We start from the raw sequence: 25,792 nt of genomic DNA on the forward strand, positions 1-25,792 counted from the left end.
CCTAAGAGCTTGCGCCCTGAAGGGCCGCCTGGGGCCAGAGGGCGGTGGCGGGACCTGCGCGGCCGCTGTGCCCGCCCCGCCGGGTCCGCCTGTCCGTCTGTCTGGCTGGCCTGCCAGTCTGTGGTCTGCGCGGGGCCGGGCCTTCTCTCGGCCGTGTCAGCCGGGCCCCGAGCCCGGAGGCCGGTTCTGCATCTGCGGTCGAGCGGGCGGGGCCCACGGTCCGGTCGCGGCCCTGACGCGGCTGGGACGGCCCGGGGGCCCCGGCACGGGAAACCCAAGGCCGGGGGCCCTTTAGAGGGTCGGCGTCGGGGTGGTCAGTGTGGGTCGCCGTGTCCTGGCCGGCGGGTCCGGGTGGGCCCGGGCAGGCTGGCTGGGGGCCGAGGGCCGGGCGGCGGCGCGACCCCGTCTGCGCTGGTCAGTCGGACACCTCCGGCGCCAGAGGTGGGAATGCCTGTGCTTCTGGCCGGCCGGGTCGCGTTCGGGGCAGGCAGGGACAGAGGTCGGCGGGGCGGGGTGGCCCCCACCGAGAGCAGGGGCGCCTAGGGCCTGGAGCTGTCAGTAGCGTCCTGGGGCCTGGGCCCCGGCCGGCCGACTCAGGTGTGCCGCCTGCCCCGGTGCCCCGCCGGAAACGGGCAGGGAGAGCGGCCCGCACCGAAGTGAGCCAGCGGCCCAGGGGGCCAGACACGTGGGCACAGCTGTGGGCCAGCCCCGAGAGCATCGAAAGAGGTTTCCAGCCGATGGGTGAACTCCGGAATATCTCCTGACTGGAAGGGAATTTAAAAGTCATTTAGGGACTCTTTCTCCCATCCCCTGCCAAAGGATTTTTGAAAATCCCTAAATCCCCCTTGATAATTTGACGAGCCCGTTTGGAACCTCTTCCAGTGTTCCGAAGCGAGTGTCTTTAAAGGAAACGCATTCTGTTCCTGGACAGATGTGCTTGTAAGTTGAAAGAAACAGCTGGTGCCCATCCTTCCTAGTTCTTTTCCCTTATAGGCAGCTGTGAAGATATCTGAAGATAGTAACCATGTCCTCTGAGTCTTCACTTCCACTTCCTTCAGTTGTTTCTCATCTGCTGTGGTCCTCTAAACTGTCCTCTGGATGAGCTTTAGTTTCCGCATATCACCTTAAAGGAGAGTTTCTTAAAAGTGAGCATGGAGGCAAAACCTAGTAAGTTGCTCTAAGAAACAGCCCCAAGGATTGACCTGCTTAAATCAAAAGTACTCTAGATTCCCTTCCTCATTTCTGTACTGTATTTTGAACTTAAAAAAAAATAGAAAACATTTAGTAGTGTTTGTTCAAACAAACTAAAAGACATCTTATTTTGTGGAAATTTGGGGGTTTCCTTCCTTTTAAAAAATGTCTATAAACACTTTATCGAATGTGCTAATTAATGTACATCAAAGTGTTTTATTAAAGTGTAATGTGCCATGCAAATAGAAGAGCTCTTTTTTTTTTTTTTTTAAACTCTGAGAAGGATTGAGACCCAGTTTAGTGCCAAACTGCAATTTTAATATTTGGTTGCAGAGGGAAATGCTTTATTACATTGAACTCTTTGCTCTATTTCTAACTGCCAGCAGAAGGCCCAAAGTTACTATGAAAAAGAACACTTTTTGTTGCTTACTTACCAACCTCCTAAACTCTTGCCTAAGCAACTCTGCAGGTTAGTAATGTTTTAAGCCCAGTAGAGATGAGATGGCCTTGTAGATAAAATGCCAAGCTCTTACATCTGGGATCCTATTAAAGTACTAAGCAAAGTTTCACTGTTTTTACAACTTAGACAAGCACATACCAGCAGTCAAAATTGGTTATTTTTGTTCTTATGCCTTCATTTTTTAGATTGGTCAGTAGTTTTGAACTTTGTAGCACATATGTCAAGTTTTGATTTTTGTGCAAATGCTGTTCCCTTTTATGTAAGTTGGGTAAACATTTGCATAGCACCATTCTCAATGGAACTGTACAGATCTAGAGGGTGAAAGGTAGAGGATACTTAACTGTGAGAAAGAATTGATGTGAATATCCCACTGAAAATTAAAACTTAGGGCTGGATGCAGGGGTTCGTGCCTGTAATTCCAGCACTTTGGAAAGATGAGGCAGGTGACTGAGACCAGGAGTTCTGGACTAGCCTGGGCAACATAGCAAGACCCTGTCTCTACAAAAAATAAAAATGAAAATATAGCTGGGCATGGTGGTGCATGCCTGTAGTCTCAGCTACTCAGGAGGCTGAGGCAGGAGGACCGCTTGAGCCAAGGAGTTTGAGGCTTCAGTGAGCTATGATCACACCATAGCAAGTGACCAAATGAGACCCCATCTTTTAAAAAAGAAAAGAAAATTTAAACTTGGTATGTTCTGATCTTCGCTGTGCACTTATGTACCTACTATGGGTCAAGCACTATGCTATGTACGATGCTCGGCTGGGTTTACAAAGATTTCCAATCTCGTGGAGCTGGTAAATGGATTGTCTCAGAATAAAAGGTGAGAACTACACATAGGTGAGATATGGGAGTAAAGGTTGGGAGTAAAGGTTGCCCAAAGGTGAGGGCACTTAGACTAGTCTAGGAGTTAAAAGAAGGCTTTGGTAAGAGATGATATCTGACCCAAATCTTAAATGATAGGTAGGAGTAAGCTAGGCAAACATGAGCAGAAAGTGTCCTTCAAACAGAGAAAACAGCTTGAGCAAAGGCATCAATGTGAGAAAAGGAATGGCTTGCGTAGAGAACCACAAACAGTTTGGGACTGCTAGGAATATAACAATAGAGATATAAGTGGTAAGTTGTAAGGCTGGAAATACAGGCAGAGGCCATGTCATGGTGGACCTTGTATGCATAAGTATCCTGAAATGAAATCAGTAGGTGCTGTGTTTTGTTTTGTTTTTTAATTTTTATTTAATTACAGAAAGGTGTCTATCAGACATGGTTGAAGTAACATTTTTAAAATGTGGTTGTAGGGATGAAGAGAAAGAAATGAATCTCAGACAATGTATAAGGCTTTAATGATTGATTGTATGTGCAGGTGAGAGGGTGAGGAGTCCCGTGTGATGCTCAGGTTTTTGCCTTGGATGGTTAATGATATGTTGGTAATTTTAAATGAGACAGGAAACAATTAATGATGAGTTCAATTCTGGACTTGAAGATTTTGCAATTTCTTGAGTTAGATCAACAAGCAAATATAGTGGAAGTAAGCTGAGAAAAAAAGGTGTGGTCAGAAAGTGGAATATCGGAGTTAAGTTGTCTGATATGGGATTGTTCTAGGTGACAGCGAGGTCTCTGTGTATGGGTAGCTAAAATTCAGCAGAGGTGAAGGTCAGTAAAGCTGAGTATGACAAGGAATTTCGAGGCTAGTGTATTGAATGAGTCATCTGTGTGGAGAGTGAAGTGATTGAGGATGATGGGATGTGGGGAAGAGAGAAAGATGTGACCCAGGTGCAGTAAAGATAGGGGATTAATCAGGAGGGTGGTAGATGACAGATGAGGAGGTGGGGTAGAGAGTGATATAGCCAGATGGTGCAAACCTTGAAGGAGGAGGGGCTTTTAAACACAAGAGTGAGAAGGTAATAGGTTTTTTTACTTTTCCTTCCTGGAAGCAGAGTTCTGATCTCTTTATCTTTATTTAGGACTCATATTAACCATTCTGTTTGCTCCGAAGAGTCTGTTCTTAGTCTTGGAAAGTGGGAGGGCACATACCTCATATTGAATCCTTTCTGCTAATACTTAATGACAAAGGGCAGTGGAGGTTTTTTCCTCTGATGATCATTAGTGGGTGGGTAGGGATCAATCAGATAAAGCAGTGAGGAGATATACCCATGGTTTTCTAGACAGAATATAGTGGAAAGAACCTAGGCTTTGGAGTTAGAAACACCAAAATTCAGATCTAGACTCTGTCATTTACTAACTTTATGACTGTAAACAAATTATTTAGCCTCTGTGAGCTCAGTGTCCTTATCTGTAAAAAAATTGTACTTCATAGGATATCACAAATATTACATGAAAAAATATATACATACATACCATACACATAAAATCACAAGAAAAGCAATTAGTGACTCATAGATACAAAGTAAATGTTAGTTCCTTTCTTCCTTCCTTTAAGGGGCTTATGCTCTGCTAGCTGAAATAAACCCTTTACATGCTTACCTTAATTATAAAATAGAACATAGTGAGTACTCTAAGAGAGGTAGTAGCAAAGTGATAAAGCAGTTCAGAGGAGGGAGCTGTCATTTCTAAACATTTGGAAACAAGGTTGGGCTTCATTTTCAAAATGAATTTTACTTGGGCCATGAACAAATTTCAATAGAGTAAATAATTTAGGTAGAGGTATAAAATAGGGAAAGCATAGGATATGGTATCGTTAAAAATTAACAGCTACCACAGGTTTGAGTATTGTATAAGTTAATAGTAGGAAATATGGCTAGAGAGATGGGCTGGGGCCTTGGTATTAAAGATCCGAAACTGTGATACAGTTTGGAGTTGATTCCGGATACATTAGGGAGCCACACATTGGATGTCCTCTTTCCCTACCTCAGTTTACTATCTGTAAAATATATAGGCATCAATTCAGGAACTTCAAATTTTTGTTTGCAATAAGCCAAATAAGAAATTCCACACTTGAAAATAAGTTCCTGTGTAGATCAATTTTAGGTTAAAAAAATCTAAGATTTGTTTTGTAGTTGTAGGTTAATCTTTGCAATAATCTTATTTGATTGATAGGCTTAGTGAGGTTAAGAAACATACAGGATCTCACTGGTAGAAAGTGACCAAAGAAGCTCTAATTTCAAATTCTGTCTTTTTCATTCCACCATACTGATTAAGATTTGAAAGGAAACCTGAGTTCCTCAGGGTCACTAAAAATTAACTGCAGAACCCTGGCAGATCACTTTTACTTTGTCGTTTATAAAATGAAGGAAGATGTAGCTGTAAGGTTTAACTAAGATAAAGTACAAAGTACTTTACATGATGTTGGTCACATATCAGGCACTCAAATATTGGGTCTTTCTCTCCCCGTCTGTGAATGAGGGAATTTAACCACAGCATTGCAAGGCCTTAGTGTTAACTCTCTAGGCACCAGTAAACTGCTAGAACTAATTACATTTGGCCCTCTGTATCCATGGGTTCTGTATCTGTGTATTCAGCCAACTATGGATTGAAAATATGGAAAAAAAAGGGATGGTTGCATCTGTACTGAACATGTACAGACTTTTTTCTTGTCATTATTCCCTAAACAATAGTATAACAACTATTTACATAGCACTTGTATTGTGTTAGGTTTTATAAATAATCTAGAGATGTTAAAATGTATAGGAGGATGTGTGTAGATCATATGCAAATATGATTTTATGTAGGGACCTGATCATCCCTGGAAATTGGTATCCAAAGGACTGGGGGGCCCTGAAACCTTTTGATAACCTTATGGCCAGATAAACCCAGCAAGACTTATCACCTGTTATCTTTATCCCAGAATCAAACAGTCTGTCTTCCATACTGTTATTCTTGTTCTGACCTGGCTTCCTTTTACTCTCTTACAGCCCTGCTTTTTTGCTCCTTCCACTTGTTCTCTCAAACTCCTGTTTCCCTGTTTCCTACATTGTTAACCATTTTATTGGATGTCTTTTTGTGTGTCCTGGCCTTAAGTGGAAGCCAGGCTCTCTCCTGAGTCATGGAGAACATACTACTTCCTCTGTAGCCCTTTTAAATGAATGCGACTCATTCTCCTGCACCCCTCCCATCCCAAAGAAGAGAGGTAAGGATAACTGTATTTTTTTACCCACCGCTGTATCTGGACCATTACTTCTCCATCTTCTTAAAACCCCTGTGCTCTTTGGCTATATACACCCTTGGTTTCTGATATATTCTTATACAATATCTGTTAAGATGAAAATGCACATAAACTACAATCTGGCAATTCCACTCCTAGGTATATACCCTTTGGAAACTCTCTAATGTATGCATAAAGGGATGTTCAAAAATATTCATGCAACATTGCTACAGGCAAAAATTTGAACTAATCTAAATGCCTGTCAATAAAAGAATGAAAATATTGTGGTATATTTACTTAATAGAATTCCATACAATAGTGAAATGAGTAAACTAGATCTATATAGAAACATGAGCAAATCTCACAAATAAGGGGTTGAATGAAAAAGGCGAGTTGCAGAACACATTTATATAAAGCTTAACATGCATGTATTATTTAGGGAGGCATACTTATGTAAAGAACTACATGGTAATTATAAATACCAAATTAAGGATAATAGGTGTCTCCAAAGGGTAAGTTGGGGAGAAAAGACCAGGAATAATGCAAAGAAGGGCACACAGGGAGCTTAAATTGAATTAGTAAATATTTTTCAACTGAGTTGTGGATATATGGGTATCTATTAATTATTCTTTATGCCTTTTTATATATCTGAACTTTTCATTATATGTGTTTTTTGTTTGTTTTTTGGGACGGAGTCTCGCTCTTGTCTCCCAGGCTGGAGTGCAGTGGCGCGATCTTGGCTCACTGCAACCTCCACCTCCTGGATTCAAGCAATTCTCCTGCCCCAGCCTCCTGAGAAGCTGGGATTACAGGCATGCGCCACCACACCTGGCTAATTTTTGTATTTTTAGTAGAGACGGGGTTTCACCATGTTGGTCAGGCTGGTTTCAAACTTCTGACCATGTGAACTGCCTTGGCCTCCCAAATATATGTATATTTTTAAAGAATAGATAGCATTCCACTCTTGTTAAGAGCATAATACAGGGAGGGAGGGGATAGCAGAAGTATAAAGAAATACTAATATTAGGGTGAATCATAAAATTTTTTACTCACCACTAATATTAGAGTGAATCATAAAATTTCTGTTTTTGTAAGTCTAAAGTGATTTTATATAGGCAGATTCAAGTGGCCTATTCAACCTAATGTAACTAATGTTCTGGTTGAAATATATTCAAAATGCACTGGGCATGGTAACTCACACTTGTAATTCCAGCACTTTGGGAAGCCAGGGTGGTCAAATCTCTTGAGCCCAGGAGATTGAGACCAGCCTGGGCAACTTGGTGAAATCCTGTATCTGCAAAAAATACGAAAATAATCTTGGCATGGTGGAAACATATTCAAAGTACTATGGGAACGCTAGGGCAGGAGCAACTGATGGCCAAGGCAGAAGGAGAGAAGTGACATTTGGAAAGGTTCCAGAGAGAGAATGACATTTGAACTGAATGTTTTTATCTTTTAAGTTTTTGTAAGAGACAGGGTTTTGCCGGGTGCGATGGCTCACACCTGTAGTCCCAGCACTTTGGGAGACTGAGGCGGACAGATCATGAGATCAGGAGATCGAGACCATACTGGTTAACACGGTGAAACCCCATCTCTACTAAAAATACAAAAAATTAACCAGGCGTGGTGGCAGGCACTTGTAGTCCCAGCTACTCGGGAGGCTGAGGCAGGAGAATGGTGTGAACCCGGAAGGCGGAGCTTGCAGTGAGTGGAGATCGCGCCACTGCCCTCCAGCCTGGGCGACAGCGAGACTGCATCTCAAAAAAAAAAAAAAGAAAGAAAGAAACTTTGCTTCGTTGCCCAGGCTGGAGTGCAGTATTGTGATCATAGTTCAAGAAGTAATCCTCCTGCCTCAACCTTCCAAGTAGCTAGGATTGCAGGTGTGTGCTCATGCCCAGATAAGTTTTTAAAACTTTTCAAAATTGGGAATGGTTGTATGTGGAATTATTTAAAAGAGCAGAAAGAAAAAAAATAGGGGTCTTGCTATGTTGTCAGGCTGTTCTCAAACTCCTAGCCTGAAGTAATCCTCCCACCTCGGCCTTCCAAAGTGCTGGAAATTATAGGCGTAAGCCACCATGCCTGGCCTTACTGAATCTTAAAGATTGAGAAGGAATTCACCAGATAGAGGGTGAGGAGATGAAAGAAACCCTTCCAGATAGGAAGAGGTAAAGACCCCTTTTTAGTGGGTGGAATCTGCCAGGTGGAATATAACACTAGAGGAAGAGACTAAGGAACAATAATAACAAGACATACCTTTATAGTACTTACTAAACAAGCACCAAGTTAAGTAACCTGTGAAAGATCACAGGGATAGCAAGTGGTAGAGCCAGGATTTGAACTCTGGCAGTCTGAGTCTGCAGTCTGTGCTGTTGTACAGTAAGCTATATTCTGAATCACTATACCATAAGCATAATCAGGAGAAAGTGATGTTTTGGATGCCAAGAAAACAACAGTAAGTTTCAAAAAGATAGGAATAGTCAGCAGTGTGAAAGGCCCTAAAGACATGAAATGGGAATCCTAAAAAGAGAAGATGATTGGATATTAAAAAAAAAAATTTTGCTCTAAGTTACAGTAAGGAATACCAGGATGATAGAGATATGGATATCTCAGAATAATAGCGATTCAGTCTGTCAGTTTTGTGGGCCAGTGATTATAATTTCGTTTAATTATGAAGATATAATCAGGGACTGTTAAAAATAGATCTTCTCCATATTTAAGTACTTGATATATTAACATGATAGACTTTTGATCTTCTGCTATCTATAGTCATCATTACTCTTAGGTAACTATGATTGATAGGGACAATTTTGTTTATTCTTCTATACTTTCTGGTTTTGATAAAGAAAAATCTTAGCCTGCTAGTTTAGTGGATTTTTCAGAATGGGATGATATTCTAAAGAACAGTAGTGGTTCAATCCCAAATATTTCATAGACAAGAAGGTGAAAGAGACCTTATAAGCTGCATGGTATGTGGAAAGAGTTATATGGCTTGGTGATTAAGAGTCCTGATTCAAGTCCCAGTTTGCCACTCACTGGCTCTGTGATTTGGGCAAGGAGTTGCAGTGAATGATTTCTAAGATCTCTTCTGTCAAGTTCTGTAACTGTTAAGTCATTTATTCAGTAAAGAAACTGAGGCCTAAAGAAGGGACTTTTTTGTCCAGGGCCAAAAACCGGAATCTGGTTCTCTTGACTCTTGGTCCTGGATATCTGATGGAAGAATCATCAAACATTTGAGGAGCTGCCACGTATTAGACATGTACTAGGTGCGTGAAAAAACAAAAGGCATGTGAAACTGTTTCAGAATTCATTTATCCAATTTGTGAAAGTAACAATCAGCATCTTCTGTGTTTGTTTGTTTATACATGTGTTACCTTATTTCAAAATGTATTTAAAGCAGACCTACTCTATATAATGTACTCTACTAAGAAAGGAAATAACTTTTTTTTAGTATCTGTCAGATATGTTGAAACGTATAAACATGTTATTTTTACCCACCTGCATATAGGTATTATCACCTCTATTTTATACATAAAGAAATTGAGACTTAGAGATAGCTGGCCAAGATTATGCAGTTTATAAGTAATAGGACTCGGTTTCAAGCCCAGACCAGCCTGACTTCAACCACAGTCTTCTTTTCATTTCACCATGTATGTGCCCCACAGCAGTGTTCTATGATTCTGAGACTTTATCAGTACAGGAGGCAAGGTTTACTTGCAGGAATTGACACATATATTTTTAGTCTGAATATATCTTCTATCTCACCAAACAATGTAGGCAAACAAAAGATCCCTGGATAGAAGAATGAAATGGTTTAGCAAATCAGAGTCATAATTATTTTTTAATTTGAGCATATATATGACTGGATTTCTTGTGAGGATCAGTGCTCATATTTTAATAAATTGTAACATTTCTGTACCCCTTCAACCTTTGGTTTGCATCCACTTTCTACTTTTCAACCTTTACCAGCTACATACTAAGGATAAAAAGGTGCACTTTGGGAGACCGAGGCGGGCAGATCATGAGGTCAGGAAATGGAGACCATCCTGGCTAACACGGTGAAACCTCGTCTCTATTAAAAAAAAAAAAAAAAAATTAGCCAGACGTGGTGGCAGGCGCCTGTAGTCCCAGCTACTCAGGAGGCTGAGGCAGGAGAATGGCGTGAACCTGGGAGGCAGAGCTGAGATCGCACCACTGCACTCCAGCCTGGGCGACACAGCAAGACTCCGTCTCAAAAAAAAAAAACAAAAAAAAGATATGGTTTCTTCCCTCAGTGGGTTTTACTATTTAGGTGGCAGGTGTAATAACTTTACCTAAGCTCTCTTCCTCCCCAAAAGCCATAACCTGAGTCTAATCATGAGAAAACATCAGATAATCCCAACTGAGGTACGTTTTATAAAATTTCTTTTTTTTTTTTTTAGAGACTGAGTCTCACAGTGTCACCCCGGCTGGTGTGCAGTGTGTGTGACCTCAGCTCGCTGTAACTTCCACCTCCCGGTTCAAGTGATTCTCCTGCCTCAGCCTCCCGAGTAGCTAGGATTACAGGTGCCCACCACCACGCCCGGCTAATTTTTTGTATTTTTAGTGGAGACTTGGTTTCACTATATTGGCCGGGCTGTTCTCGAGCTCCTGACCTTGTGATCCACCTGCCTCTGCCTCCCAAAGTGCTGGGATTACAGGCGTGAGCCACCGTGCCCGGCCTATAAAATTTCTAATACTCCACAAAACTGTTAAAGTCATCAATCAAACAAGGAAAGTCTGAGAAAGGGTCAGCCAAGAAGAGGCTAAGAAGACATAGTGACTAAACATAATGTAGCATAGTATACTGGATGGGTTCCTGTCACAGCAAAGTAATCTTAAGTAATCATTAAGGAAGTCTGAATAAAATGTGGACTTTAGTTAATAAGGTATCAATATTGGTTCATTAATTGTAACAAATATACCATACTAATGTAAAATGTTAGTAATAGGGGAAATAATACAGGGTTTGGGAACTATCTGCAGTTTTTCTCTAAATCTAAAACTGTTCTAATAGAAAAAGTTTATTTTTAAAAAGTTATAATAAAATTAGAATGTTTAGATGTTATTTCTTTGAGATTTAATTAAAACCCATTTCTTCATAAAACGAGGTGCGTAATTTAGTTGACTCATTTGATGCAACTGACAAACTGCAGTCTGTTGATAGATGCATTTGCCAGAATGTATACTAGGTGGATGTCATAGGAACTTTTTCTGCCTCAGTCTCTTATGTATATAGTGTAAAATGCCAAGTCCTAGTAATAGTGAATCGCGGTACAGAATAGACCACAGTTTGATCAGCTGTCTCATAGCACTTTATAAAGATGGCCAACCTCTCAACATGGTATATAGAATTCTGTACTGTTCTGTTCTCAACTTTGATCCAGTCAATTCTGTGTTTTAGGGACTATCATTTGTGCCACTCCCACAAACCAATTTCTAATCATATGAGGTTCTTTAATTTGCAAGCAATAATAATCTACTCTGGTTAACTTTGTCTGTAGCAGAGTGCTAAACCTTGTTGAATATCAGAATCACCTGGAGATATTTTTAAAATTAAAAGTATCATGTGCCTATACACCATGGAATACTATACAGCCATAAAAGAGGATGAGTTTGTGTCCTTTGTAGGGACATGGATGCAGCTAGAAACCATCATTCTCAGCAAACTATCACAAGAACAAAAACCCAAACACTGCATGTTCTCACTCATAGGTGGGAATTGAACAATGAGATCACTTGGACACAGGAAGGGAAACATCAACACACCAGGGCCTATGTGGGGAGGGAGGAGAGGGGAGGGATAGCATTAGGAGATAATACCTAATGTAAATGACGAGTTGATGGGTGCAGCACACCAACATGGCACAAGTATGCATATGTAACAAACCTGCACGTTGTGCACATGTACTCTAGAACTTAAAGTATAATTTTTTTTTTTTTTTTTTGAGACGGAGTCTTGCTCTGCCACCCAGGCTGGAGTGCAGTGGCCGGATCTCAGCTCACTGCAAGCTCCGCCTCCCGGGTTTACGCCATTCTCCTGCCTCAGCCTCCCGAGTAGCTGGGACTACAGGCGCCCGCCTCGTCGCCCAGCTAGTTTTTTGTATTTTTAAGTAGAGACAGGGTTTCACCGTATTAGCCAGGATGGTCTCGATCTCCTGACCTCGTGATCCGCCCGTCTTGGCCTCCCAAAGTGCTGGGATTACAGGCTTGAGCCACCGCGCCCGGCCTTAAAGTATAATTAAAAAAAAAAAAGAGGGTACAAGAAATCTTCAAGTGTGAAGATCCTGATAGAATAAAAATAACTGTTACAACAACAACAAAAAAGGGTATTATTTGAAGTGGAATATTTTATTCTATTATTCTGTACTAACTTATGCCAATAAACTGTCTACATTTATCGAAATAACTGAAAAAAAAAAAAAGTACCATGTGCCAAAAAAATTATATTGAATTGGGATCTCTAAGGGGATAGAACATAGGAATTAATATTTTCTAAAAGCTCTTTAAGTAATTCTGATACTTACTCATTGTTGCCAGTTTCAGTGAACAGCCCCCAATTCATCTATTTGTTCAGGCCTAACAACTGGGAATTGTTTCTTTAATTTTTTTTTTTTTTTTAAGAAATAGGGTCTTGCTTTGTTACTCAGGCTGGAGTGCAGTGATGCGATCATAGCTCACTGCTGCCTTGAACTCCTGGGCTCAGGTCATCCTCTTCCCTCATCTTTCTGAGTAGGTAAGACTACAGGCGTGTGCTATGGAACCCAGCTAATTTTTAAATTTTTGTTTTATAGGGATAGAGTCTTGCCATCTTGCCCAAGCTAGTCTTGAACTCCTGGGCTCCAGTGATCCTCCTGCCTCAGCTCCAGTAATCCTCCCGCCTCAGCCTCCTGAAGTGCTGGGTTGGTGCCTGGCTGGGAATCATTTGTTAAATTATCTTTTCTCCATTTTTAGTTCATTGCTGACACCCCTTAGAACTATATCCTAAACTAATGAATCTTCCCCCCCTCCCCATCACCACTTCCTTTATTCTAGTCTACACCACCATAGTTCTTCTTTTGGACCGTTATGTCAACCCCCTAAACGGCTTTCGTTTGTTTACTTTTGTACCCTATCCTCCACCAATGTGGTCACCACAGATCATATTATCTCTGCCTAAAATCCTTCAGTAGCTTTCCATTGCTTTGGATATACAAATGATATTTTTCCTTGTGGTCTACATGATATGGAGACTACCTTCTTAGCCTCATGTAGTGCCACCATCCCCTAGCTAAGTTCTAGTTACATTGGCTCCCGTCTCGTTTCCTGAAGATATGAAGCTCTTTCCTGTCTCTCAGACTTGGCACATACTGTTTCATCTGCCTGGAAGAGTCTTTCCCTGACTTTTGATTGATTTTTTTTTTTTTTTTGAGAAGGAGTCTCGCTCTGTCGCCCAGGCTGGAGTGCAGTGGCGCAATCTCGGCTCACTGCAAGCTCCGCCTCCCAGGTTCACGCCATTCTCCTGCCTCAGCCTCCCGAGTAGCTGGGACTACAGGTGCCCACCACCAAGCCCGGCTAATTTTTTGTATTTTTAGTAGAGATGGGGGTTTCACCGTGTTAGCCAGGATGGTCTCGATCTCCTGACCTCGTGGTTCACCCATCTCGGCCTCCCAAAGGGCTGGGATTATAGGCTTGAGCCACCGTGCCCAGCCTTGATTCATTCTTAGACATTACCTCCTCATAGAGGCCATACTGACTGCCCTTCCACAGTCACTCTGTTTATTCTATTATAACACTTAATCACAATATGTAATTATTTATTTGCTTACTTGTTAAATTCCATGAGGACATGACAGCAGGGGTCTTTTTTTTTTTTTTTAATTATACTTTAAATTCTAGGGTACATGTGCACAACGTGCAGGTTTGTTACATTTGTATACATGTGCCATGTTGGTTTGCTGCACCCATTAACTTGTCATTTATATTAGGTATTTCTCCTAATGCTATCCCTCCCCCACCCCGCCACCCTCCGACAGGCCCTGGTATGTGATGTTCTCCTCCCTGTGTCCAAGTGTTCTCATTGTTCAATCCCCACCTATGAGTGAGAGCATGCGGTGTTTGGTTTTCTGTCCTTGTGATAGTTTGCTGAGAATAATGGTTTCCAGCTTCATCCATATCCCTACAAAGGACATGAACTCATCCTTTTTCATGGCTACATAGTGTTCCATAGTGTATATGTGTGACATTTTCTTAATCTAGTCTGTCATTGATGGACATTTGGGTTGGTTCCAAGTCTTTGCTATTGTGAATAGTGCCGCATTGCCAATCTTATTCTTATATCTGACTCCTATCACAGTGCATGGCATATAATGGCATTCATTAAAAAGTTAAATGAATGAATTAATTTTTTTTTTTTTTTTTGGTAGAGGGTTGGAGTTTTGCTCTTGTTGCCTAGGCTGGAGTGCAATGGCACAATCTTGGCTCACTGCAACCTCCACCTCCTGGGTTTAAGCGATTCTCCTGCCTCAGCCTCCCAAGTAGCTGGGATTACAGGCATGTGCCATCATGCCTGGCTAGTTTTTGTGTTTTTATTAGAGATAGGGTTTCACTGTGTTGATCTGGTTTCGAACTCCTGACCTCAGGTGATCCACCTATCTTGGCCCCTGAATGAATGAATCTTAACTGCCACCAACCTGGTCCAAGCTTCTGTCATCTCTCTTCTGAATTGCTATAGTTGCATCCAAACACTTTGCCTGCAACTGCTGTGGGTCCCCTTCAGTCATTTTCCATGTTGCTTTCAGGGTTAAATATTTAAAATTTTAAGTCTGATGATTATACTATTCTCCCTACATTCCTTTTTTTTTTTTTTTTTTCCTGAGTCAGGATCTTGCTCTGTCACCCAGGCTTGAGTGCAGTGACGTGATCACGGCTCACTGCAGCCTCCTGAGTAGCTAGAACCACAGGTGCGCACCACCACACCCAGCTAATTTTTTTTTTTTTTTTTTTTTTTGAGATGGAGTCTCGCTCTGCCGCCTGGGCTGGAGTGCAGTGGCCGGATCTCAGCTCACTGCAAGCTCTGCCTCCCGGGTTCATGCCATTCTCCTGCCTCAGCCTCCCGAGTAGCTGGGACTACAGGCGCCCGCCACCACGCCCGGCTAGTTTTTTGTATTTTTTAGTAGAGACGGGGTTTCACCGTGTTAGCCAGGATAGTCTCGATCTCCTGACCTCGTGATCCGCCCGTCTCGGCCTCCCAAAGTGCTGGGATTACAGGCTTGAGCCACCGCGCCCGGCCTAATTTTTTTTTTTTTAATTTTGTAGAAATGGGGTCTCACCATGTTGCCAGGGCTGATCTTGAACTCCTAGGCTTAAGTGATCCTCCCACCTCAGCCTCCCAAAGTGCTGGGATTACAGGCGTGAGCCACCGTGCTTGGCTCCTTACATTCTTTATATGCTTCCTGCTTGTCTTAATGTAGCTTATAGAATGTTTTCTTTAATTATTTTTTAAATTGTGGTAAAATATATGTAATGTAAAATTTACCATTTCAACCATTTTTAACAGTACTGAGTATAGTCACATTGCTGCGCAACCATCTTCACCATCCGTCTCCGGAACTTGTTTCATTTTGTTAAACTGAAACTCTATCCATTAAACAATAATTATACCTTGTGGAGTCCCAGTAAGTAAGCAGCAATGAGGAAGGAGCCATAGGTAGGGGAGAACAATGAACAATTGTTCTGAGAGACCAACCAACCACTGGCACAACTACCTTGTCTCATAGCCCCCTCCAGTCCTCATAGCCCCCTGTAAAACTTCCCTCCAGTCCTTGCCTGTTTGTAGACAGCACCTTCTCTGCTGTGCTGCCTGTTGTACCCTTGCAACATATTTTCTTACTTTCTCTAATAAATCTGCCTTTTTTATTTTTGAGACAGAGTCTTGCACTGTTGCCCGGGCAGGAGTACAGTGGCCCAATCTCAGCTCATCAGCTCACTGCAACCTCTGCCTCCAGGGTTCACAGGATTCTCCTGCCTCAGCCTCCTGAGTAGCTAGGATTACAGGTGCACACCACCATGCCCGGCTAATTTTTTGTATTTTTAGTAGAGATGGGGTTTTACTATGTTGGCCAGACTGCTCTCGAACTCCTGACCTCATCATCTGCCCGCCTCAGCTTCCCAAAGTGCTAGGATTATAGACATGAGCCACCGCGCCCAGCCAAATCTGCCTTTATTTACCTGTAACTGTCTTGGTAAATTTCTTTACCACTTGCGACATAGGCCCCAGCTAGTTGCACCCATGGCATACATTCCTCCCTCCCTGCAGCTCCTGGCAACCACCATTCTACTTTCTGTCTCTATGAATTTGACTATAATTCTCCAGCTTCATATGAGGGGAATCATACAATGTTTTCCCTCTTGTCACTGGCTTGTATCACTCAGCATGTCTTCAGGGTTCATCTGTGTTGTAGCCTGTGTCAGAATTTCCTTTCTTTTAAAATTAAAGACTCAATAATATAATTTTTACATTAAATTTGAACAGAGTGACCATGGAAGGGCAGTTGGGGAGTGCTCTACGAGGAGGTGATTTTTTAGCTGAGAAAAAATAAACCAAAAGTCAGAGGAAGACACTCCCAGGCAGAGCAAACAGCATGTGGCAAGTCTCAGAGACAGGAAAGAGCCTCATATATTCAAGAATCAAAAAGGGAGCCAATGTGACTGGAACTTAGCTAGGGGATTATGGCACCATATGAGGCTCTGAAGGCAGGCTTCATGTCATGTAGACCACAAGGGAAAATGTCATTTGTATATCAGTGCAATGGAAAGCCACTGAAGGGTTTTAAACCAGCAGAGCTAACATGATCTGTGGTGAGAGTGTTGGTGGGGGATGGGGAATGCAGAACTATCTGCTTTGTATGCATCAGCCTTTCAGTTCTGTGGGCTAGTCATGCCCCATCCCACCTCAGGGTTTTTTCTTATGATTGTTCCTTCTGCCTAGAATGCTCTCTCCCCTTCCTTGTCTATTCATTGTTTAGATTTCAGTGGAGACGTAACTTCCTTAGGGAATCCTTCCTTAATCTCCCAGAATCTATTTAATCTCCATGTTGCACATTTCATAGTACCTTGTGACTTTGCTTTGTAGTACTTACAATAGTTTTTTAAATGAAGCCGTATTTGTATTTTTGGGTTGATTAATATATGTCAGAATAGCAGGGACCATGTCTTCTGTTCAATATTGTATTCTGAGCACCTAGTATTTAAGTAGGTATTTCAGTAAATAATGTAACATATATAATAAATAATACTAATATTTGTTGACTAAATGAATTTGAGTCTGGACCTTGATAGCTTAATGTCTTTCTAAAAATCTACTTCCATATCTAAGCCTTTCTTGACTACTTTCGCCTTTTTCTGTGAGCTTAAAAGTCTTTATTCATTGTTTGCCAGATGCTAAACATTTACAGAAGTAATCCTTATGTCATCTGAAATTTTCTTTTTTTTTTCATATTGCTTATGTTTTATATTTGCTAGTTGGTCTTTTCCCTCTAAACAGCCACTAGAGTTATTTTTCTAACTTTCTAAGTTACAAGTCTCATCATTTGCAGAAATTCTAGTGCATTCATCATCCCTTAAATGATATGTGGTGAAAGGGCAGTTTTAATTTCTGTTTGTCTCAGACTAATAATTTTGTAAGTGTAATAAAAACGATTTACTAGAAAGATGAAATTTTTGAAAAGTTGAAGTGTAAACCTCAAAATCTTATTAGATTTAATGTCATAAAATTATTCTGTTAAATTGCTATAGGAAGTTTCCAAGTATTTACTCTAAATTCTGTACTTTTTGCAAACAGGAAACAAACATTTTGCTGATGAAGACCACACATTGAATAGTAGCACCACTTAAGGTTTCTGTGCAGGGATACCAGGAGGTTCAGGGTGAGGCAGGGTGGACTCTGCCTCCTTGCTCCCCTTTCACCAGATAAGTTCTGTCTTTATTATTGTTGTATTTTACCTAACAATTTGTTTGAAGATGGTTCTTTGACCAAAAAAGGCTTGAAAACCGCTAGTCTGCCTGGCGTTTTAGAAGGGCATTTAAAATTCTTCATCTGATTGCAGCCCAGTTTTCTAATTCAGTCACTGCTTCTTGCCGTAGATCCTATTCTTGAACCACCTGTCATTTTCCATAGGCCATCATACAAGCCCTTTTACTACTTATTACTTTTCCACTTTCCTTTACTTAGAATTGACTAAACTTTCCTCTCTGGGGTATGATGCATTCTCCAAGTTCTGATTGAAAAGTCACCTCCTGTGTGAAGCCTCTTCAATTCCTTTGGATGGAATTGGTCACTACTTTTAACATACCTATGGTAGTTATATACTACATTCTGTTAATCGTTAATGTATTTGCTTGTCTTTCTCATATAACATGGTTCTAGTCCTATCTGTCTTTATATTCCCTAGCGCAGGGACTGGCACGTACTCAATAAATGTTGATTGGATAAATTGGAAAAGTCATCAATATTTGTACGTATCTCAGATATAAAAATAGAAGCTTTTTATTTGGTTTCAGGCAAACTATGTGACTGCCTCCTTGCTCACTTCTCCTCACTTTGGGGACCTATCCCTGGATATTGAGTATGACATATATACAAAGAGTGAAGTATGTGTCTTAGAAAATGCAAGTAATGAACCTCCTACCCAGGTTCTCGTGTGAACTTGCATTAAAGCTCTGTGTGTGTTGGAAGGTGTACAGAGAAAGTTAAAAGCGGATTATTAATGAAATTGTTTTGATTAAAAAATTTGGAATCTGATCCTTTAAATAGCACCCTTGTTTTGTTTTATTTTAATTGAATTTGTCTGTTCTTTCAGTTTTATGAGTGACCTTTAAGTAATCTCTTATTGCCAAGAGAAACTGCCCTCTGGAAAAAGTGTAAGATTTAGGGTCACATGACCAAGATATTCTAATCCTAAATCCAGTGATTACTAGCTGTGTGACCTTTACAAGTCATATAAACTCTCTAAATCTTATTTTCTTCATTTGTAATAAAGGAACAACTGACATTTGTCCTGTGTACCCTACAGAATTGTGAGGGCCAAATGAAATGGAGGGTATGAAAGTGCTGGTAAACCCCAGAAACAGCAAATGCACGTAAACCTTACAACAGAAATTGTGCTGTTTACTACCAGCTCTATGACTTCACACCAGTTAAATTATTTGTACCTCAGTTTATTCGCCTGTAAAATGAGAATATTAATACCTGTATCATTGGGTTTATTGTGAGAATTAAGTTATTTATAAAAAAGTGTCTAGTAGATTGACCTGAGTGTTTGATTATCAGTCAATTTACCTTTGCTTTAGCATCACACCCTTTTCTAGCCTCCACCCTGAATTAGGGTTTAATAGTAATAATTATAAGAAATGATAGTAATTGGAGATTATTTACTAAACACTTGTGTATGCTTAAATCTATGCTAGTTGCTATAGGGAAAGTGGAGATACGGTAATCACTAATCCCTTACATTTCATTTCAGCTATTCAGTATTTAGCACTCACCATGTGTTAGATATAGGGGATAAAGAAATAAACATGAAGCAGCATTACCCCTCAAGGCTCATAATCTGGTAGAGGAATCAGACACAAATAAATTATAATATAGTATAGCACAACAATATAAACGTATACACTTCATGGAAGAGATAATGATTTTGTCTGAGTGTATGAGGAAAGCCTCTATTCTATGCGAATTAGGTTTTAAAGGATGAGTAGAAATTTTTTTAGGTCGGCTGAGGTGAAAGAGGGGGCGATCCAGATGGAAGGAATCAGCATATGCAGTGTTTGGAACTGTATAAATCGTTTATTACTGCTGTGTATTAAGGTTAAGAAAAGCTGACTAGAGGTGAGGCTAGAGAGTAGGCAAGGGCTGGATCATCTGAGGATGATTTTTGTACCGTACTGAGGAATTTAAATGTCATTCTGTAGGCAAGAGGAGTCAGTGAAGGGTTTTAAGCAGAAAACAAAGACTATCCCTTGGGTGTCGTAGGAGAACCACTTTGATGGCCTTGCAAGTGACAGACCAGGGAACTTTATAGATTACCCAAATGTTTTTATCTGATTCTCACAACAGGTCTTTGAAAGTTGGCAAGGCGGGAATTAATCCCATCTAATATATGATATATGAATCATTGAGAATTAAAGATGGCACTGGAAATTAGCTGGCATCATATACAATCAGTACTTATTGAGCAGGGATTAAACCTAGGCCTTTTCCAAATCTAGTTTTATTTTTACAATATATTGAAAGATACAGTCTCTGCCCTAAATGAAATTTAACACTTGTTAGGGATGATTGAGGGATAATTTTCCTTAAAAAAAAAAAAAAAGATAAAATCATGACTTTCACACAAATATAGAATGAACAAAATTTTAACTTGTTAATCCATGTGGAAAACAGATAGTACAAAGATGGCTCAGAGAGGACCCAAAGTACCATATATTTATTGTCAGGAAATGCTGAACTTAATTCACAAATGGTGACAAAACTCGTCAATACCATAGGACAGTTATCAATTGCATTACCTGGGCACAGTTTGCATTTCAATGGACAGGAATTATTTGCATTACTATGAGTTTTCAACAAGTTGAGATATTTCTTGACAAAGCTGTGAAATAGCCTAATTAAAGACAGACCAAGTAACACATCTCCATACAATCAGGTAATCCTAGAAGTCTCCAGATTCCACTGATAGACTATGCAGTAATCTCTTTTGCCCATTTCAAAACCTCCCAGGATTTTATCCAACAGGAATTTAGGACTAATTCTCAGAAAATTCAGGTTAGGGGATAAGGAAATAAACATGAAGCAACCTCAGCCCACAAGACTCATAATCTAGTAGAGGAATCAGACATACAAATAAATTATAATACAATATAGTACAATAATATAAATGTATACACTTCATGAAAGAGATCATTTCATGTGGACCAGGATCTTCTCCAGTTTTCCCTATTACCCTCTCATCAGAAATCCAGGATTGTTCATCTCAACAAAAGTATCCTTTGAAAAATGACTGCATCATACAGTCCCATTATGCAATGTCGGTTTCCATTCTCACTTTCTGTTTAGGTTACCTGCCTAGGACTCTTCTTGAGTGTTTGAATTACCGCTTTCCAGAAATGAAAATCTGCCTCCAAACCCACCAACCTAGTTGTTGGTGGACTGTAATACCCAAGTGAAAAAAGGCTTTAGAGTGTCAGGTGTCTGGATTTTCTAAGCAGTACTTCTGTAGAGTTCCTTGGCATAATGTCATCTTCCCCTTAGCACTGTGATATGTCTTCATACAGTCTCTTTTGCAGTATTATAGAAGGTGCATTCCCAGGAAGCCTCATGTTATAAAGAGTTAGTATAGTAATAGTTATTTCAAGGGTTGTTTTTTTCCTATATGAAAGTAAAGGTGCTTATATAGCTGCAAGTATATAACTATAAAATCTAAAAATTTTGAGGAAATCCAGTGATTGATTTTGTTTAACTTTTGCAAAAGAATATTTCTTTGCCTATCTTCACCAATATCACTTTATCACTTTTATTGTCCATTTTTATGGCAAAGCACCAAGTAATTTAAAGCAGTTGTTTCATATTTGCAGTATTTCTTTTTCTCTTTTCCTTTCTTTCTTTAATTCCTTCATGCTTTGTCTTTCTTCTTCTTCCCTTCCCTTGTTTCCTTTTCTTCTTTCTCTTCCTTCCCTTCCCTCACTTTCTCCTTGTCTTCTTCCTTCTCTGTATTCCACATAAAGGTATGTTAGAATGATGCAAATAATGTTTCCTAAAACCAGATATAGGTGTATCTCTTTGACTTAATGCTGTCAGTTTAAGATTATTTATCTGTTCATATCATCTGTAGATGGTTCTACTCTCTCAAGACTTATCATTGCTTAATTGCTTAATGATATCAATCTCCAGTCCTTTTGTTCCCTAGCTTTTTTTTTTTTTTTGAGATGGAGTCTTGCTCTGTCACTGAGGCTGGAGTTCAGTGGCGCAATCTCGGCTCACTGCAACCTCTGCCTCCCGGGTTTAAGCAATTCTCCTGCCTCAGCCTCCTGAATAGCTGGGACTATAGGTGCCCGCCACCACACCTGGCTAATATATATATATATATTGTATTTTTAGTAGAGAGAGGATTTTGCCATGTTGGTCAGGTTAGTCTTGAACTCCTGGCCTCAAGTGGTCCGCCCGGGTTGGCTTCCCAAAGTGCTGGGATTATAGGCATGAGCCACTGCACCTGGCCCCTAGCCTTTTTTTTTTTTTTTTTGCTGTGAGCGTTTAGCCATGCCTTATTGAATTTTTGTGTCTGTGTGTCATAAAATATATATATATAACAAAATTTATTATTTCATCTTTTTTTTTTTTTGGTAGAAATGGTGTCTTGCTATGTTGCCTAGGCTAGTCTTGAACTCCTGGGCCAAAGTGATCTTCTTACCTCGGCCACCCAAAGTGCTGTGCCTATTTTAACCATTTTTAAATGTACAGTTCTGTGGCATTAAGTACATTCACATTATTACGCAACCATCACCACCATCCACCTCCAGGTTGCTTTCATCTTCTCCAATTAAAACTGTACCCGCTAAACAATAACTCCCCGTTTTCCGCTTCCTCCAACTTCTGCAACCACTACTCTTACTTTCTATCTCTGAATTTGACTAAATAGGAACCTCATGTAAGAGGAATTATATAACATTTGTCATTTTGTGACTGCATGCACTCTTGAAATTTGAAATACGGTATTGATGATGATGATGATGATGGTAATAATAATAATAATGGTTTCCATTTATTTAGTATTGTTCTTTTGGCCACGCATGCTATTTGTTTAATCTTTTCAATCTATGCCAATAAATGACTTTATTCATCCTCATTTGACAATTAAAGAAGATGAGACAAAGAGATTAAGTAATTAATCCAAGATAAAGAATTTAATCTGTGTTCTCTCTAAGATTTCTGCCTTCCATTACACTAGAAGTTGATGGTATTAGTCCTGGTTCCAACCTGTGTCAAGATGGCATTGGAAAAGGATTGAGTATGCTTCATGGTTTCCTTCTCTTCTTATACACCAGTTTACCTTGTTCAGATTTCAAAAACATGGCACAAGATATTTTCCAGTAAAAAGATACGAACTTTATTTTCAGACTCCTTTAGATTATGCACTCTTATCAAAAACAAGGACCATGTCTTTCATTTCTATATTTCTAGCATTGGCCTAGCATGTAGAAGTCACCAAAACATGTGTTAACATGTGTTAATTGTGTGCCCTGAATCTGCTCCTCCTTTTCTATCCAGATGAGTTGGTTTTTGAGATAGAGATAGCTATAAGTATAGTTCCTGCTTTCAAGGAGCTTAGAGTCTAGTTAGAGATGAGACATTAAAAAATCATCATGAAACTCACTTTCTGTTTGAATTGGTTTTGTACTAAATATGTTGGCTTTAAAATGTATTTCAGTCATTTATAGGGCCTAGTTCACGTAACATTTTTTGGGAAAATGAACTATTATTTCATGAGTCAAGGTATTGGACATACTTCCTCTAAACACATATACATAAACTCTGGTAAAACTCCCTCAACCGCTGCCTGCCCACAGTGCAATTGGTGCTTGCTATATATGGGGTCAGTGAGGAGTGATTAAAGCAGGCCATGGGTCCTCCAACTGGGGATTGTGTCCTTGCCTTGCATGAGCAAATAAGTCCCAATCCCCAAATACCTGGCAAGTACCTTACCTCTTTTTCTTGATAGACATGTCACCATTCATCAGCTCAAAATTATTAGTTTTAAGAGAAATAATGAAAAGCCCAATTCTACAGATGAGAAAAAGTTTATGTTGATTAATGTATAATGTATGAAAGAGTGGTTATATGAAAGTCAAAGATCTGAAGGACCAAGTGACTTGTATCTTGTATAGTACTTTTTTTTTTTTTTTTTTTTTTTTTTTGTGAGGTGGAGTATTGCTCTGTTGCCTAGGCTGGAATGCAATGGCACAGTCTCAGCTCACTGCAACCTCTGCCTCACAGGTTCAAGTGATTCTCCTGCCTCAGCCTCCCGAGTAGCTGGGATTACAGGCACCTGCCACCATGCCTGGCTAAGTTTTTTTGTATTTTTAGTAGAGACAGGGTTTCGCCATGTTGGCCAGGCTGATCTCAAACTTCTGACCTCAAGTGATCTGCCCACCTCGGCCTCCCAAAATGCTGGGATTACAGGCGTGAGCCACCGTGCCCGGCCATGTTTTTGTATTTGATACTTACTATTGAGTATACTGAGCTTCTATAGGACTTTCAGTTATGGTATTCTGTTTTAACCCCAGCTATTCTGATGGCATCCGACGTATTTCAATTCAGTTCTGACACCAACCATCCGGAGTTAGAGTCAGACTCCACAAGTTTATGAGAGCATGGCCTCCAACAAGACTTGCCCCATTTCAGATGCTGGTCTCAAGTCAGATCCCCAGGCCACCCATACTTCTGACCAGCTGGCTACAAATTTGAGGAGTTCCCACAATCCCCTTCAGGTTTGACAATTCACTAGAACAACTCACAGAACTCATGAAAGTGCTGTTCTTATTATTACAGGCTTATTATAAAAGATAACAAATCTGGGACAGCCAAATGAAGAGACACTTAGGGTGAGGCCTGGGAGAATATCAGTTGCAGAACTTCTGTGCCCTCCTTCCATGGAATTGGGGCACATCACCCTTCTAACATATCAGTGTGTTCACAGATTAGGAAGCAGCATTGAGCTTCAGTGTCAAGAGTTTTTATTAGGGTTTCATATGTAGGCATAATTGATAACTCAGTGTTCAGGCCCCCTCCCTTCCCAGAGGTGGGGCTTGTTCAAAGCCCTAGCCCTCTAATCATATTGTTTGTTCTTCTGGTAACTAGCCCACATATTGAACCATCTGACTAACAGAAACTAAGGTGTGATCCCAGGGTCTTATGAATAATAAAGCTATTTATAGCACTTGGAAAATTCCGGGGGTTTTAGAAGCTCTGTGCCAGGAACCTGGTACAAAGACCAGACAAATTATATAACACATGGTACATAAGAGAAAGTTTAGTGTAATGGTTAACAGTGGTTTAGTAGAAAGTTATTTCTTTTCCTCATGGGGTTGTGGTGAGGTTTAAGTGCAGTCACCGGTGTAAAGCACTTAATACCATGCCTGGTATGTACTAAGTCTTAAATAGATATTAGCTAGTATTAAGAGGTGTTTTAGTTTCCTAGGTTACTGTAACAAAGTACCACAGATTGGTTGGCTAGAACAACAGAAATGTATTCTCTCAGTCTGGAGGCTAGAAGTCTAAAATTAAGGTATTAACTAGGCCATGCTCCCTCAGAGACTCTGGGTAGAATCTTTTCTGGCCTTTTTCTAGCTCAGTCCTTGGTGTTCCTGGGCTTGCGGTTGTATTACTCCAGTCTCTGACTCTGATGTCACATTGTGTTCTCCCTATGTGTCTCTGTTTTCATATGGTCTTTAACTCTTAAGGACACCAGTCACATTGGATCATGGCTTACCCTAATGACCTCATCTTAACTTGTTTGTATCTGCAAAGACCCTATTTCCAAGTAAGGGCAATTCACAGGTACCAGGGGCACACAATTTTAGGGACACAATTTAACACAGTTCACAATTCTGGCACCCTAAAATTTTTGTTCTTCTCATGTGCAAAATATATCCATCCCATCCCAACATCTCCAAAAGCCTCAACTCCTTCCAGCATCAACTCTAAGTCCAAAATCCCATCTAAATGTAATCAACTCAAAAAGTTCCAAATTTCATCTTTTATATAATCTAAATCAGATATGAGTGAGCCTCTGGGTATAGTCCCTCCTGAACAAAATTTCTTCCCATCTGCTATGAAGCCTAGAAAACAAGTTGCTATTTGCTGCCAAGATACAATGGTAAGATAGGCATAGGAAAGACATTGCCATTATGAAAGAGAGAAAATTGGAAAGAATAAGGGAGTCACTGGTCTAAAGCAAGTTTGTAACCCAGCAGGGAAAACTGCATTAGATTTCAG

The 25,792-nt window shown here is 40.3% G+C and overlaps 1 protein-coding gene across 27 annotated transcripts in view; it reads left to right on the forward strand.

Annotated features, from left to right (window-relative positions):
- Positions 1 to 25,792, forward strand: part of SCMH1 (Scm polycomb group protein homolog 1) — a 246,088-nt gene that overhangs the window by 275 nt on the left and 220,021 nt on the right. The window contains exon 1 of one of the 27 annotated variants that reach the window (XM_033226872.1): positions 5,714 to 5,733. The exons of the other annotated variants lie outside the window; for them this stretch is intronic. The gene's annotated coding sequence lies outside the window, so the exon portion shown is untranslated. Of the gene's footprint in view, positions 1 to 5,713; positions 5,734 to 25,792 lie in introns of those variants that run through there. 27 annotated transcript variants of the gene reach the window in all.

Source organism: Trachypithecus francoisi, unplaced genomic scaffold (genome assembly GCF_009764315.1).
Source record: "Trachypithecus francoisi isolate TF-2019V2 unplaced genomic scaffold, Tfra_2.0 Lachesis_group12, whole genome shotgun sequence".
NCBI classification, from domain to species: Eukaryota; Metazoa; Chordata; class Mammalia; order Primates; family Cercopithecidae; genus Trachypithecus; species Trachypithecus francoisi.